Raw genomic sequence first — 13,543 nt, forward strand, 5'->3', positions numbered from 1 at the left:
CCAAGGCCACGCCAATATGTTGTGCAAAGATAGGATTAATTTAAGTAAACAGGGCTCCAACACACTTAGGAAAGGGAATGCATTTTTATCCAGAAGAATTCATTTCAAAAGTCAACAGATCTTTTCTATTTGTGCGGCAGCCTTAAATTTGTAAATGCCACCCTACTTTTTAATATGACCACAAACATTTTCAAGTTTAATGCAAACTTCCTTCCTTACTGAGGTCTGCCCACATTCAAAGTGGCCAGATTCTGGGTTCAGGCGTTTGCCTCAGCCGCTGATAGCACACACACACACACACACACACACACACACACACGGAGTAGTAACAGAAATCCGAATTCTACTTTGTACACCACCGCCGTGGACTCTCCATTTGGAGGAAGTTAGGATTCCAGAATTGTAGCATCCTCCTCCTTTTTCAAATGTTGCAGCTTGTAACATTTGTAACTTACACAGAAACTTCTTTCCTCAGTTATTTTTCTGGTAATGGGCTAAGAGACCACGACCTCCATCCGAAAGGAACTGGTAAAGGAGGAAGGGACAGCAACACGGAGGGAACAGAGCATAATTATTTATTATTTAGCTATTAATAATTAACGTTAAAAGCTAATATTCATTGCATGGTGGGTTTTTTGTTGCCTTTTTCTTTTTTTGGTGGCAGGCAAAATCCTAGATGCGTGACATGTTTTGTCACATTTGATCCTCATAGGAAACCTTTAAGGCAGGTAATAGTATCAATCCCATTTTAAAGATGGGAAAACCAAGAGGCGCCTGGGTGGCTCAGTCAGTTAAGCCTCCGACTTCAGCTCAGGTCATGATCTCACAGTTTGTGGGTTTGAGCCCCATGTTGGGCTCTGTGCTGACAGCTCAGAGCTTGGAGGCTGCTTCAGATTCTGTGTGTGTGTGTGTGTGTGTGTGTGTGTGTGTGTCTGCCCCTCCCCCACTCACACTCTGTCTCTCAAAAATAAATAAACATTAAAAAAATTTTTTTAAAGGTGGGAACACCAAGCCAGAGAAGTTAAGGAAGTTGCCCAAGGACACAGAGCTAAAAAGTCACGGCTCCAGATGTGGATCAGGCACCCGGGCTCTCACCCACCCGGGCCACGGCTATATGTTGAATATCAAAGGTAACCCTTCAAATCAGAAGAAATTAATTGCGCATAGATTGTGTCCAGGAAATCTACAAGAAAGGGGCCACAGCTGGAACTGCCTGGGAACAAGGAAAAGGACTGTGGCAGGAGGGGCCGAGAAGGAAACATGGGTTCATTATGTAACTTTCTAGACAGAGCTGAAATGTAATCTTTACAATATACAAGCACATGTGGCTGGAACACACATTTCAGCATCTCGGACGGTCGCGCAGCGCCTTAGACATCTTCGGTTCTCAAGAGCTATTCGCTGGCCTGGCCATGCCTCAGTCCCATCTTCCAAAAAATAGGATTCCTCGTATCTTCCTGGGGCGTTGCTCTGGTAGCCAAGGAATGCATTTGAAGTCTGAAGGCATTACTTGCAGAAGCCCAATCCTCAGATAAGAGGAATTTCGGTAACAGCCCTAGCTCCTATGTTTAAGGGATCCCCACAGGAATCCTAGCCCCACATCCGGATCTTAACCGAGCAATTTTCGAAGCCGTATTCTCACACCCCATTACCTTTCAGGGCTTAGCGCCGGCTCCGGGAAGGGAGGCCTGCTAGGATTTATGGGAACTGCAGGGGAGAAGGGCAGGCTTGGGACCAAATCCTTTGGAAGCACGGAGACCACGGGTGAGTTTCCTGTGAACGGCTAAGGGGCACGCCTGGCTCACTTGGGTCTCTGTCAGGCCCACCTCGGTGCCATCTGCCACCGTGTGTCCTGGCCAATTGTCTCTGGACGTGTAGCAGAGCCTGTTGACTCACTTTGGTCTGGACTTAGCTGTCCCCTTGCAAGCATTTCTTTCATTTACTCGTTGTGAACGGTGGTGGGGAGGTAGGGTGGAAATTAAGGGTGGGAGAGGGGCTCCCGCGGTTGGGAAAAGGGAAAAAAAAAGTAGAAAGAGGAGGAGGAAGCTGAAATAGGGGTCAATTCAATGGCAGCCATTAGGCTGCCGAAGCAGATGATCTGGGTTGGCGAGCATCCTACTAAGTACAGGACTCTGGGCAGGAAGTTTGTTCCTAGAGCCTCCGTTTAACCACCTGTAAAATGGGGCCTCTCTGGCACAGCGATGTGGGGATAAAATGAGATATTTTTGGAAGGGCTTGGCCCAACCTCCGCCCACAGTGAGCGTTCATCAGGTGCTGATTGCTGTGCTGAAGCTGGGGGAGAGAAAGGCGTGATGGGGGGACATGGGGGGGGCGGGCAGGGGAGGGGGGAGTCCTAAGAAAAGAACCACGAGGACAACAACCCTTTTTCCAGTATTTTACCAGTTCACTTAAAAATGACTTCTGGCGTGCCTGGGTGGAGCTCAGTGGGTGCAGCGTTCTTTCCCCACAGTTAATTTAACCAGAACCCCATGAAAACGGACCGAGCTATCAATTTTTTTTTTTCCTATCAAAGAAGTGCCACGTTGAACATCTTCACACATTTGCAATTTGCGGGTTGTAGGATCACATCTGTAGGGGCAACATCTGGGGTGGGGGGAGGAGTCGCTGAGTCAAAGGATAGCGCTCTCCCGGTTTTGGCGGGTACATCAAATCCCCCCTCCCCGTATTGGCTGTAACCATCTATCTTCTCCCTGCTCGTGGCTTCTGGGATTTCCTGTTCCCCACGCCCTCGCCAGCACCGTGTGTTAATTACATATTTCCATCTTTACCCATCTTCTTAGTGGTGTCTGAGCTTTAAGAGAGCCAGGCAGTAACGACTGAAAGAAATAGGGCTCATCAGCCAGCTGCTTGGATCATTCCAGAAAGCCAGACATAAAGAGCATGTGCTCTGGGAAAATGAACTGTGAAGCGGCTACCAGTGTTTCTGTCCCTGAAGTCCCCTCGGTGATCTCCACACAGGAGCACCTGTTTCTCTGCTTCCAGAAGCCCCCAGCATGGGTCCCCAGCCAGCCTCTCCCCGAAGGAGGCTATGATCACCCCGGTAGCGCCACAGGGCCGGGAGATGTCAACATTTTCTCCCCGTCTGGTCCGTGCTGCAGGCTGAGTTTAAGGCCTGGGGAGGAAATGACCTCTTATTAATAAGGAAGCTTTGCAAAGGTAGATGGGGTAGAGGCTACTTACGGGGGCAGCGTGGTCAGATGTTAATATTCTCATCACTTAGCAAAAGGGGCCAGAGTGTGGACCCTCCTTGTCAAACCGAAGACGGGGACTGGCGGGAAGATGGATGTTGGTGGCTCTGAACAGCAAATTATGGAACATGACGCTTTTCATGCAGGTGTATTTATGGGATTTATATTTACCTAATAAATATAACAATGGATGAACAGCTGTTGAGAAGGGGGAGGCGTGGGCTGGGTGGTGGGGCTGGGAAATAGACATCTGTCATCCTGGAAGGGAGCTAGGTGGTCTGAGAAGGATTTTAACATCGGATGGGTTTTTTGCCTTCTTGAAATTCTCGCCAACCATTGGCAAGGCGGTCGCCCGGGCTCTCAGAACGGAGGTGGGAATCAAATGGGCCTCCGAGGGGGACAGCGCCTGGTATGCACAGGCAGGCAGTAGTAACACATAGGAGGGACAGCTGGTAGCTGGGTATGTCACCCGTCCCAATGGACAGTCCCACTGACTATGGAACATCTGAGCTCTTAGAAACCTTCCAGCCCCTCCGCCTCTCCAACACACCCAGTCCTGGAAGGGCTGGTGCTAACCCAACGCAGGACTTCTGGAAGGTTCTTAAAATGTTCTCCTCCCCTTTCTGGTTTTCTTCAGGCCGGTGTGACCGGCTGCAGTTGGTTTTCCGAAACGGAGAACGTCGACGTTCAATGGCAACACATCCTAGGCCAAGAAGTGGAGAGAGTCACAGTAGAAAGGAACAAGGGAGCGTGGAGGGACGCAAAACGGTGTAAATAAAGAAGAAGGAAGACGCCCGCAAGAAGGGGGTTTTGAAATCCTGCAACTGTGAGGAGAAAAAGGAGAGAAAGAAGAAAGAAAATCGAACATGTAATGGGAAAGACGGGATCCAGGAGGGAGGGAAGGAAGGAAGGCAGGCAGGCAGGCGGGAGGCCAGCCCGGAGGGGGAGAAGGGAAAGGAAGCGAAGGTAAGGAGAAAAATTTTTTTGAAAGGGGGAAAAGAAGAGATAAGACGGCGAAGGGAATGCAGAAGAAACCCAGGAAAAGCCAAATGATTTAAAATTAAGTCAGGAGAGCTTTGAACGGCGATGCTTCTGAAATTCTTTCCAACGCGCTCCGGCGACCCGCCAACGAGCTTTCGCTGCGCTCGCGGCTGGGCACGTAAAGGCATTTCCGACGAAAGCTAATTGGCGAGCTGCGGCTAAAAGGCCAGCGCGGCGGGGACGGCAGGAGGGCGACAGCGCCCCGGCTCCCGCGGTCCTGACTGCTGGTCGTCGAGCCTGGCGCGCCGGAGGCCGGGAGTCGGCCTGCTGCCTCTCTCTCCGGCCGGCCGGGGAGGCCACGCGGTGCGCGCCGGAGCCCGGGGGCCTGCGTGGCGGCCCTGTGTCCCCGCGCCCCGGGGTCCGGGCTCCCCGCGCCTGGGGGTGGAGCCGGCAAAAGCTCAGCGCGCAGAGGCGCGCGCGGCGCTGGCGCGGGTCCGCCGGGAACCCACAACCGCCTTTCTCCAGCGGGCGCGCTCAGGCCTCTTTACAACACAAACCTATAATTTACACATTTTGATTCCGCCTGTAATTTCGCCCTCCGAGCTCCGGCGCCATAAAACTCGTGGGGCCTGGCAAAGGGACCCCCACCCCACCCCCCCAAGGCCCCAGCTCTCCCCGAAGGTCCCTGCGCTGCTCCAAATAATCGCGTGGACGGCGGCCAAGAATAACTGGAAAATAAACACAACTCCCCGGCCTCTGAGCGCAGGCCCTGGGTCTCCCTCCCGGCCCCACCTGGCTCGGGGGCTCGGGGGAGGCGCGGAGGCCGTGCCGAGAGCTCTGCGCTCCGAGCGCTGCCTGGAACCCCGGAACCGTATCTGGACTACTCAAAACTGGGGACCCACCGGCTGGCCTTTGTCCCGCCGTCTCTCCTAGCGGGAAAATTGTCTGGCTTCCGACCTCTGTCCGGAAAAAAAAAAACGAACAACGAAGAAAAAGACCCAACATGGACTGGAGGGAGAGTTTTCCCCTCTAAACTCCGAAACTTCCCCGATTAGACGGGAGATCTCAACCTCGTGCCCCTCGTTAGCACGCCGAGGTCCGAGCGTGTGGGTGCGTGTCTAGGGCCGTGCGAAAGTGCAATGGCGGCGGTGCACCCTAATTTGCGTGTGTGCGATGAAGCCTACGCTCGCTGGCGCGTGCAGATAACTGGGCGCGCAAAGACGATCCGGTCTGCAGACGGTTATGCGCAAATTAAGCGTGGCTCGGGATCTGCAAACAGCATATGCAAGCGATGATCGGTGTGCCAACAATGCCGACGTGCCAGCGACTCGGGGGTGCAGCTAGTACCTCTCCGTGCATATGCTTCTGTGGGCAAGTTGTTCCGCGTGCAAGTGAGCTGGGGTTCGCGCCAATGATTTCCACCGCTGCACACGATCGTGCTGATGTGTGGTGCCTTTACAGAGCCAAAGAAAGGGCTCCAAAAAATCGTTTCTGGGCGGTTAGGTAGACGTCGCATCGTCCGGACCGCCTAAGTCCTGAGAAGCAGCGCGTAAAAGAAAACCTGCCCTGCTTCCCACCGTGCCCTCTCCCTGCCGGCTCTGCCTTCTGGTGCGGAAGGGAAAGAAGAGAGGGTAGATGTTTGCAGGTCCTCCCTTTGCCTGCCCCAAGCTTCCAGCTCCGCGGGGTCGACGCTCTCCAGAAGCGGCGCGCCTTTGCACTCGCCCCGCGCTGCGCTGTCACGAGTTTCCTCGGACGCACGGTCTCCCAGGTGTCCGCGGGTTAACTGGCTGCCGCCACGGAGTCGCCGGAGCCTGCCTGGGCTTTCTAGTGCCCGGGAGCCTCCTAAAACCTTCCCCGGGCCGGGTGCAACCCGCCCGGGGCAGCGCCACCGGGAGAAAGCGAAAGTCCTCGCGTTTTGCCAGCGGCTCGTGCGCGCTGCGAAACCCCAGTCGGCAACCACTGGGGAAACAGTGGGTTAGCAAGCCCCTGTGTCCCCCACGGGCACTGCAGTGGCGAAGCACGTCCCGGCTAAGGCAGTCAGTCCCTCCCAGTGCGCACACGTGTGCCCAGAATTATAATACAATATAACACATCGTAATATCGGATATTATACCGCGTTTACCTTCCATTAGGATGTGTATATTGTGTTAGGCTGTGCTTATGTGTTTGTTACGACGTGCTGTGATATTGTATCTTTCAATCTCACTACCATGTGCCGCGCACCTACAGGCTTATTTGATCCCCACAAAGACCCCGGAGGCCAGACTCCTTTCTCCCTCTGCGCCCTAGAGGTACAGAGAGGGAAAACATTTGCCCAGCGTTACCCAGCTAGAAAGGGGGCAGGGCTTGGATTGGAACCCAGAGCCTGAAAACTGGCAGTAGGGGTGAGAAGGGGACATCTACCCACACCGCTGCACGGGAAGGTATCCTACATGCACACTGCCCTTTCTGGACTAGACCCACGACGCATGGATGTGTATGTATTGCATTAGCACCCCGTGGCTGCCTGCGCTCCACAACCCTCTGGCTGAGAACTCGTGCCGACCTGCCTCTCTTCTCCTAACCACCCTATGAGGGAAGGATTGTTATCATCACGGTTCACAGAGGAGGAGGAGGAGGGGGTTCAGAGAGGTTAGATAATTTGCCCAATGCCACTGGGCAAGTGAGGGGAGAGTTTCAGCTCAGGCATTCGGACTCCAGAACGATTCTGATTTTGATAACGACATTCCCAACCCCCCTCCCTCCCCAGGCATCCCCGTTTAATCGGAGTCCAAAGGTAGGTGGGGGACCAATGGTAGAGAACAGGTTTTAGTGAGAGGATTGTTCGAGGTAATAAAAACTCTGGATGTCCTCTCCAAGAGGAAGGAGGTCTAGGAGCTAAGGAAAGTTTTGGGGAACGTGAGTGGGGTCCAGGACCTTGCCGGTGACTCAGGTACAGTTCCACAGTCGTCCTTGGGAGACCAAAGAGCAGAGGATGAGTCCTTCACAAATCCTGACCTCCTTTTTGCATGAAGTTGCAGGGGCCCTCACGGGAATACAGCCACAGGACCCCGATTCATCCCCTCCCTCCAGTTGCAAAAGCCAAGGGGTCACTGCGCCCTCCAGAATGTCCCCCAAGACCAGAGGGCAATAGCCAGGCCAGGTCTCCCAGCAGCTCCTGGAGGAGGGGACTTTTCCACCTCGCTTTTCAGACTTTTCTGCTTCCAGGCGGAGCTCTATACCCCGGGAAATGAAAGCCAGGGAAAGAAAGCAGACCCAGCCCGCCTGGATTAATCCAACCCCCGGCCCCTCCGCCGCCGGGCTTTGTTTCCAAACACGCTGATACCCAAATTGCTGGGGAAGCTTTGTCACCGGCGTTTGGACGTGTAGCCTGAACCCCCACCCTCAGGCTCTGCCGGAAGCACGAGATGCCAGAGGGACGCTGTCCCCTGGAGCGGCCCTACAGGAAACGCGAGGGTCAGAAATTGGCGTCCGGGCACAGAGCGGTATCCCCTAGAGGGTGAGATCTGACGGGCATTTCCGAAGCTGAAAAAGTCAACAGGATTGTCCCCAACCCAGGCCAACGGACCGTCCCGGCTGTCCCCTGCCCCCGCTGGGTTTGAGGGGTGTGCAGCTGCTAAGTGCCGGGAGAGGGCTGTTCAAACCGAACACACAAATACAGGATTTTTTGTTTCATCGTGTCGTGTTTGCATTTCGAGATAAAACGTGTATCTACACTTTCCAGAAATTTGGGGCTTAGCTTCCCCTCTCCCATGTATACTTAATTATCTGGATCTTTGGCGGGGGGGGGGGGGGGGGGAGTTTAGAGATCAAGCATCTGGATGATTGGAAGAAGTGCTTTAATTTTCTATTTCTGTGGGTATGTGGGCGAGTAGGAGGGATGTGTGTGCCTCCAGGTGGGAAACCTGGGGATGAATTTGAGGCTCTTCCCTAGGCTATGAAAGTGAGAACATCTCCTCGGAGAGGAGGCCAAGGTGACAGTCCCCCGCACCACCTGCGTCACCAAACCCCATTCTTCTCCCTCCATCCCAAGCCCGGGGGCATGGGGACATTTGGCAAAGGAAAAACCACCAGAAGTATCTGGAAATTTCAGGAGACGGTATATCCTTCAGAGTCAAGGCTGGAGGGTGGAACATTTCACCCTCGCTAATACAACCCGGACAGTTGTCCCCATTGGAGCAGATTTGGGCCGGCTGGCAAATTCAGGAAATTCTGAACGATTCCATATAACGTCCGGAGAATGTGACAATTCCACTCGGATAAGGCGAGCGACATCCGATGGGGGGGGGGGGATTTATAACAAGGTGGCATTTTTGGTAAAAAGTCTAGCGGAGTTTTTCCGTTTTGTTTTATTTGAAGATGCGCGCTGGGGCTGGAATTTCCACCTCGGCCACGGCCACACTCGCCAGGCACCGAGAGCGGCATCGCCCCGGCCGCACGGCCCCTGCCCCTGCCCCCGCCGCCGCCCCCAAGCAAATCCCCCGCTGTCGGCGCGGGGGCGGGGGGGACAGCCGGCGTGGGGGCCACTCAGAGCGGAGGGTCGCCGGGTGCGCTCACAGCAGATTTCCCCGCGCAGACCCAGAAAAGATGACCTAAGAGGCGCTGCCCGGCTGAAAAGCGCCTAAATAAAGGGTCCGCCGGCAGCGTGGGCCAGAGGGATTGCCTCACACTCCGGAATCGGGTCCAGACACGTTTGGAAAAGTTTTGCTGGCCGCCCGCCCCGCAAGGGCGACAGCCGCAGCCGGCGGCCTGGACGAGGTCGCGTCGCCGGTCGTAGGCTGGCGCTGAGCGGCGGCCGCTGTGGCGTCCTCCGTGGTTGCCCGCCCTTTTTTTTTTTTTTTTTTTACCCTTGTCCTCCGCATTTGTGTGCCCCCCTGGGGGCAGGGGTCCGTCTGCAACGCCCCAGCTGTGACCAGAAAGGCGTTAAGGGATCGCGCAGGCAAGAGTTTGGCACCAGAACGAGGCGCTGTTAGTTTCAACCTCGGCCTCTCCCAGTGATGGGCGGGCTGCACGGGGCAGAGGACCGTCCTGGTCACCGCTGGGTCCCCAGGGCCCAGAACGGAGCCTGACAACGACGGAGTATGTATCGAACCAGTGCACGGATCCAGAAATCGGGATTTCAATCTTCACTGTCTCCTTATCCCCTCTGGGACACTGAATGTCTCTCTGTGGCCTGCGTCCCCTCTGTAGAGGAACAGGACCGTCTTGTGGCCCCTGCTAGGCTCTCACAACTCGGTCATAATAAGTGATAACCATAAAAACATCTGGAACTCATGGACCACCTATGCTTTTCATCAAGCTTTATATTCTTCTACTCGACCAACAATCGGTAGGGGTAGGTACCGTTATATCCCCACTTGACAGATGAGCAACCAGGCGCTCCACGACGCTAATTAACTCGACCACCCGGTTCACACGGGGATGAACAGTCATCCTGACTGTGTGAGTCCTGCTCTAGATGCCACGTCTAGGGTACGATGAGCGCTCGGCCCGGGGGCTCCCCATTTCTCCAGACGTTTAAGACAACTCTACGCGCGTCCTCCCAAGCCCGGGGAGTCCAGCCAGCCTAAACCTGGCCAAGCCCAGACGTTTGAAGGAGGCTGTAACCAGCTCTAAACTTACACATCAGGGCGGGGACCCCTGACGTCTTGGGCTAGTGTGTGCGCGAGCCCTAACTCTCCGGGCAGAAGAAAAGGGCTTTCTGCCATCTTCCCCAAGGCCGCGCATAATTCCTGCCCAAGGCTTGGAATTTCTAAAGCCCCAAAGAGCCTAGAGAGCAACGAAAAGGGCTATGAGAAAGGTCACCCAGAGGCAGATGTGACCCATCTAAGCCCCTGCGCCTTCGCCTTCGCGCCGTGCGCCCCACCCGCGTCTTTACGCACTGGCGCAATTGCGCCCGGACGCGTTGGCTCAAACCAAGATCCTGCCCGCTGGGCTCCAGTCCCGCCAGGCTTCGGCCCCTGCACGCTAGTCAACGTAATGAATGGAGAGAGAAAAGAAGGAGTGGGGAGGGAGGGGACACTGTGACGGGGGGGGGGGGTGAAATATCTTGGAAATAATACACCGAGAGAAGGAAATATGGACAACAGTTTATCAGCGCCCCCGCCCCCATTGCCCGCATGTTTAAAACCCCTAAGTAATTTTAGATTGTGTCTTCAGTTAATATATCTCTCTCCCTTTCCCGCGGGCTGACAGGGAAGCGTCGTTGCTGCAAGATGTCTGCAGAAAAAGGGTCTTTAAGAGTTTCCACATTGTTTAGCTACACAAATGTGTTTGTGGTTCCCGAGGTCCTCCCCCTCCCCCACCCGCCTCCGAATCTCATTTCACTTTATGACTCCAATTGTTTGAGGATGCCCGCGCCACATAAATCCTGCTTCGAGATTAATCTCTCTGCTCGCTCGCGCGGGGCGCAGTGGGTTTTTTTTTTTTTTTTTTTTTTGAGTTCTTTAAAAGAGGGCGCCGGGCGGAGATTTATTAACAAGGAAAAATAGTTTATTTTTATAGTCGACCTCGGAAAAGTGGGGGTGGGAGTGGGCCGGGGAAGGGGAGTCGTTCAGATGGATAAACAATGAGGCCGAAGGGGCTGGGGCGTTAAGGACCATTTCAGCGGAGCCTGGGCTGGAGACTTGAACTTTTCTCCCGTCTACCCCGCAGCCCGGCTGCAGATGCGAGGCCACGCCAATGATGGCGGAGGTGTGGGCAAGAGAATGCCCCACACTCCTGGGGACAAGCCTCTTCGGGGGACGTGGTACCCCGGGGGCGTTCCCCCAACCAGCCTCTGCCCGGGTTTTGGATCTTCCCTTCCAAGGGAAGTGACCTTCACGTGATTGCTGTGGATGGCCCTCCAGGGCCTGCAGAGCACTGGATGCTGTTTGCAAAACTGGGGACGCTGGTGAATTTTTGTGGAGAAAAGCCATCGACACCTTGTCATCTAAAAGGCCAAAACCCCACTAACTTAGCAAAGAGCCAAGCGAGGCCCTTTACCTTCCCACGTTGGCAGGTCCACACTCCATACAAGTGTTTGTCCTTCAGGCCGGCTCAGCGTGTGTCACTAAAGGGTAACCACCACCTTAACCTAGGGCATTTTGGAGGTTGCCTCGGGCCCCGTTTTGGACTCATGATATTTGGGAATTCTCACCAGCGTTAGATTCAGAGCCCAGGGACCCGAGCTTTGCCCTCGGCCTCTAACTGGCTGTCTTGGCCTCTGGGCCTCAGTTTCCCCTGAAGCTTTTGGAAGGAACCTTTTTGAGATGTGTACGCTCTAACGTACTGTCTTGCACAGTCAACCACCTCGAGGTAGATGTAGGAGAAGAACACACAACCCAGAACGTTCCACCCTGCACCAAGGATAAGGCCCCCGAGGACCTGGTGGGGAAGAGGGCTTGGTAGCCTTTGGGGCAATGCAGATCTTACGGAGACGATGATAACAAGAAGGCTCTTCTCTGCACCAAAGAAGGGAAAATGCACTTCAATAGTCGATTTTGCATATAATTTTCCGGAGTCCCTGCTGGATAGGTGGAAGCCCCTTGCTTAAAGCGAGGAGATGGGGCGTAAACCCCGACCGGTGCCTGAGAAAGGGGCTAGGGCCACCAGAGCTGACTAGTTCGAGACCCGCTAGGCGCTCCCTCCCGGGTGAGCGGAGCAGGGGGAGAGGGTGACCGGAGGAGGCTCTTCCTTTGATTCGCAGACCCGGGCGCACCCGGAGACCGGCCGGCACCGGCACCGAGGCGTCTGTCTGTCTGCGCGTCTGCCCGCGGGTCCCGGCTGTCCCAGTGAGCTGTAAGAGCGCTGGGAGCCCGGCTGGACCAGCTCGAGGGCGCGCCCTGGAGAGGCCCCGCTGGGGGGTGGGGGGGTGGGGCAGGATCTGGCCGGGATCTCCCAGGGCCCAGTGAGCATCTCGCTGGGGGCCCTGCAGTGAAAGGCCTTGGAAACACTCTTGGCTTGAGCTCTGCAACCCGGTCTGCAGGTCACTGCCTTGGGTGCTCTTCCTCCCAAACGTCTTTCCCTGGGACCGGGGACACCTGCTCAGGGCCATGCTTCAACCTGTTTGATCCCACGCGGGTCCCCTTCCAGGGGAAACGCACATCCCAGTCGGCTGGGCTGCTGGTTGACTCTCTCTAGACGGTGCCAGAACTTTCTCATAATAGACCACCCAAAATAAGGCTCCATTTTAAAACGATCTTTCAAATTATCACCTTACTGAAGCCCGACAGCCCCCCGAGTTGTTATTAAGATTCGTCCCTGCAAGATGAGGAGGCTGGGCCCAGAGATGTTAAGCTACTGGCCCAAGAGTGCACAGTAAAACCTGGAAAGCCTGGAGTCAAACTCAGGGCTTCGGGCTCCAAATCCCCCTCATGTTCTAACGTACTACAACGACCTTCTGACTACGGGCCCTCAACCCCAACACGCTCGCCCCCCTCCCAATACGCCCCAATATGCATGCTGGCGTCTCAGAGGAACGGAGGGCACCCACGCGTGGCCGGAGGCCGGGAGTGTCGAGCCCCGCTGTGGGAAGGTGACAGGGCGCATCAGGGGTCAGACACACCTCTCGCAGGCGCACCCCCTCACCGACAACTTGGGGTGCGCCCCACCGCATCCCTGCCCTGAAGCCCTGACCCCTGCCTTCCCTGATTTCCTCCCCTCCCCCCCCGCCCCTCCCCACCCCTCTGGTTCTTATAAAATACCAGCCTTCGCCAGGCCCGTAGGGAACATCGCTCCCCACCCACCTGCCGCCTTACCTGGTCGCGCAGGGACGCAGGCCTACACCGGGAGCCTAAGCGCGGGCTTGCGCGCACCCTGGCGCAAACCTCTCCATCAGGCATCCGCTGGCCTTGAGCCGCGTTTCCGGTTGTAGCGCTGGGCGCCCGCCCCCCCCACCCCACCCCGAGTGCGCCCGATAAGCTATCACCCGGGCCGGGCCCCGGAGGGGCGGTGAGCGGCCAGCCGGGGCACCTCTGGCCGGCTCCCGGCTCCGGGGGCCCGGCTGCCTGCCAGCAGCACTCAGGACAGCAGCGAGATGCCTGCCGAGGTGTTTCTGGTTACAATCACCTCACACACAGGCCTGCATTCCGCCCCCGCCCCCCCCCTCCCCATCCTTACCATTATGTCTGAAATCACACCTTCTCCGGGCCTGGGGAAGCTTGGCCGGGCTGGGGGCCTCGAGTGCCTTGAGCGCCCCGCCCGGAGTTGTTAATCCGCAGAACTCCAGCAGGTCCGTAAAAAGGAATCTTTTGGTGGTCGGAAAATCAACATCGAGCGGGCATATCGCCTGTGTCTACGCACCGGGAGTTTCCCACCCGTGTATCCACGGTCGCCGTGTGTTCCTGATGATTTTCTGGGAGGGCCGAGGCAAA

The 13,543-nt window shown here is 55.8% G+C and overlaps 1 protein-coding gene across 1 annotated transcript in view; it reads right to left on the reverse strand.

The window, feature by feature from the left end:
- TBX5 (T-box transcription factor 5) overlaps positions 1–12,991 on the reverse strand; it is an 85,075-nt gene extending 72,084 nt beyond the window's left edge. Inside the window, exon 1 of the mRNA XM_019814585.3 lies at positions 12,929–12,991. The gene's annotated coding sequence lies outside the window, so the exon portion shown is untranslated. The remainder of the gene's footprint in view (positions 1–12,928) is intronic.
- Positions 12,992–13,543: the final 552 nt, after the last annotated feature.

The sequence above is a fragment of the Felis catus genome, chromosome D3, assembly GCF_018350175.1.
Source record: "Felis catus isolate Fca126 chromosome D3, F.catus_Fca126_mat1.0, whole genome shotgun sequence".
NCBI classification, from domain to species: Eukaryota; Metazoa; Chordata; class Mammalia; order Carnivora; family Felidae; genus Felis; species Felis catus.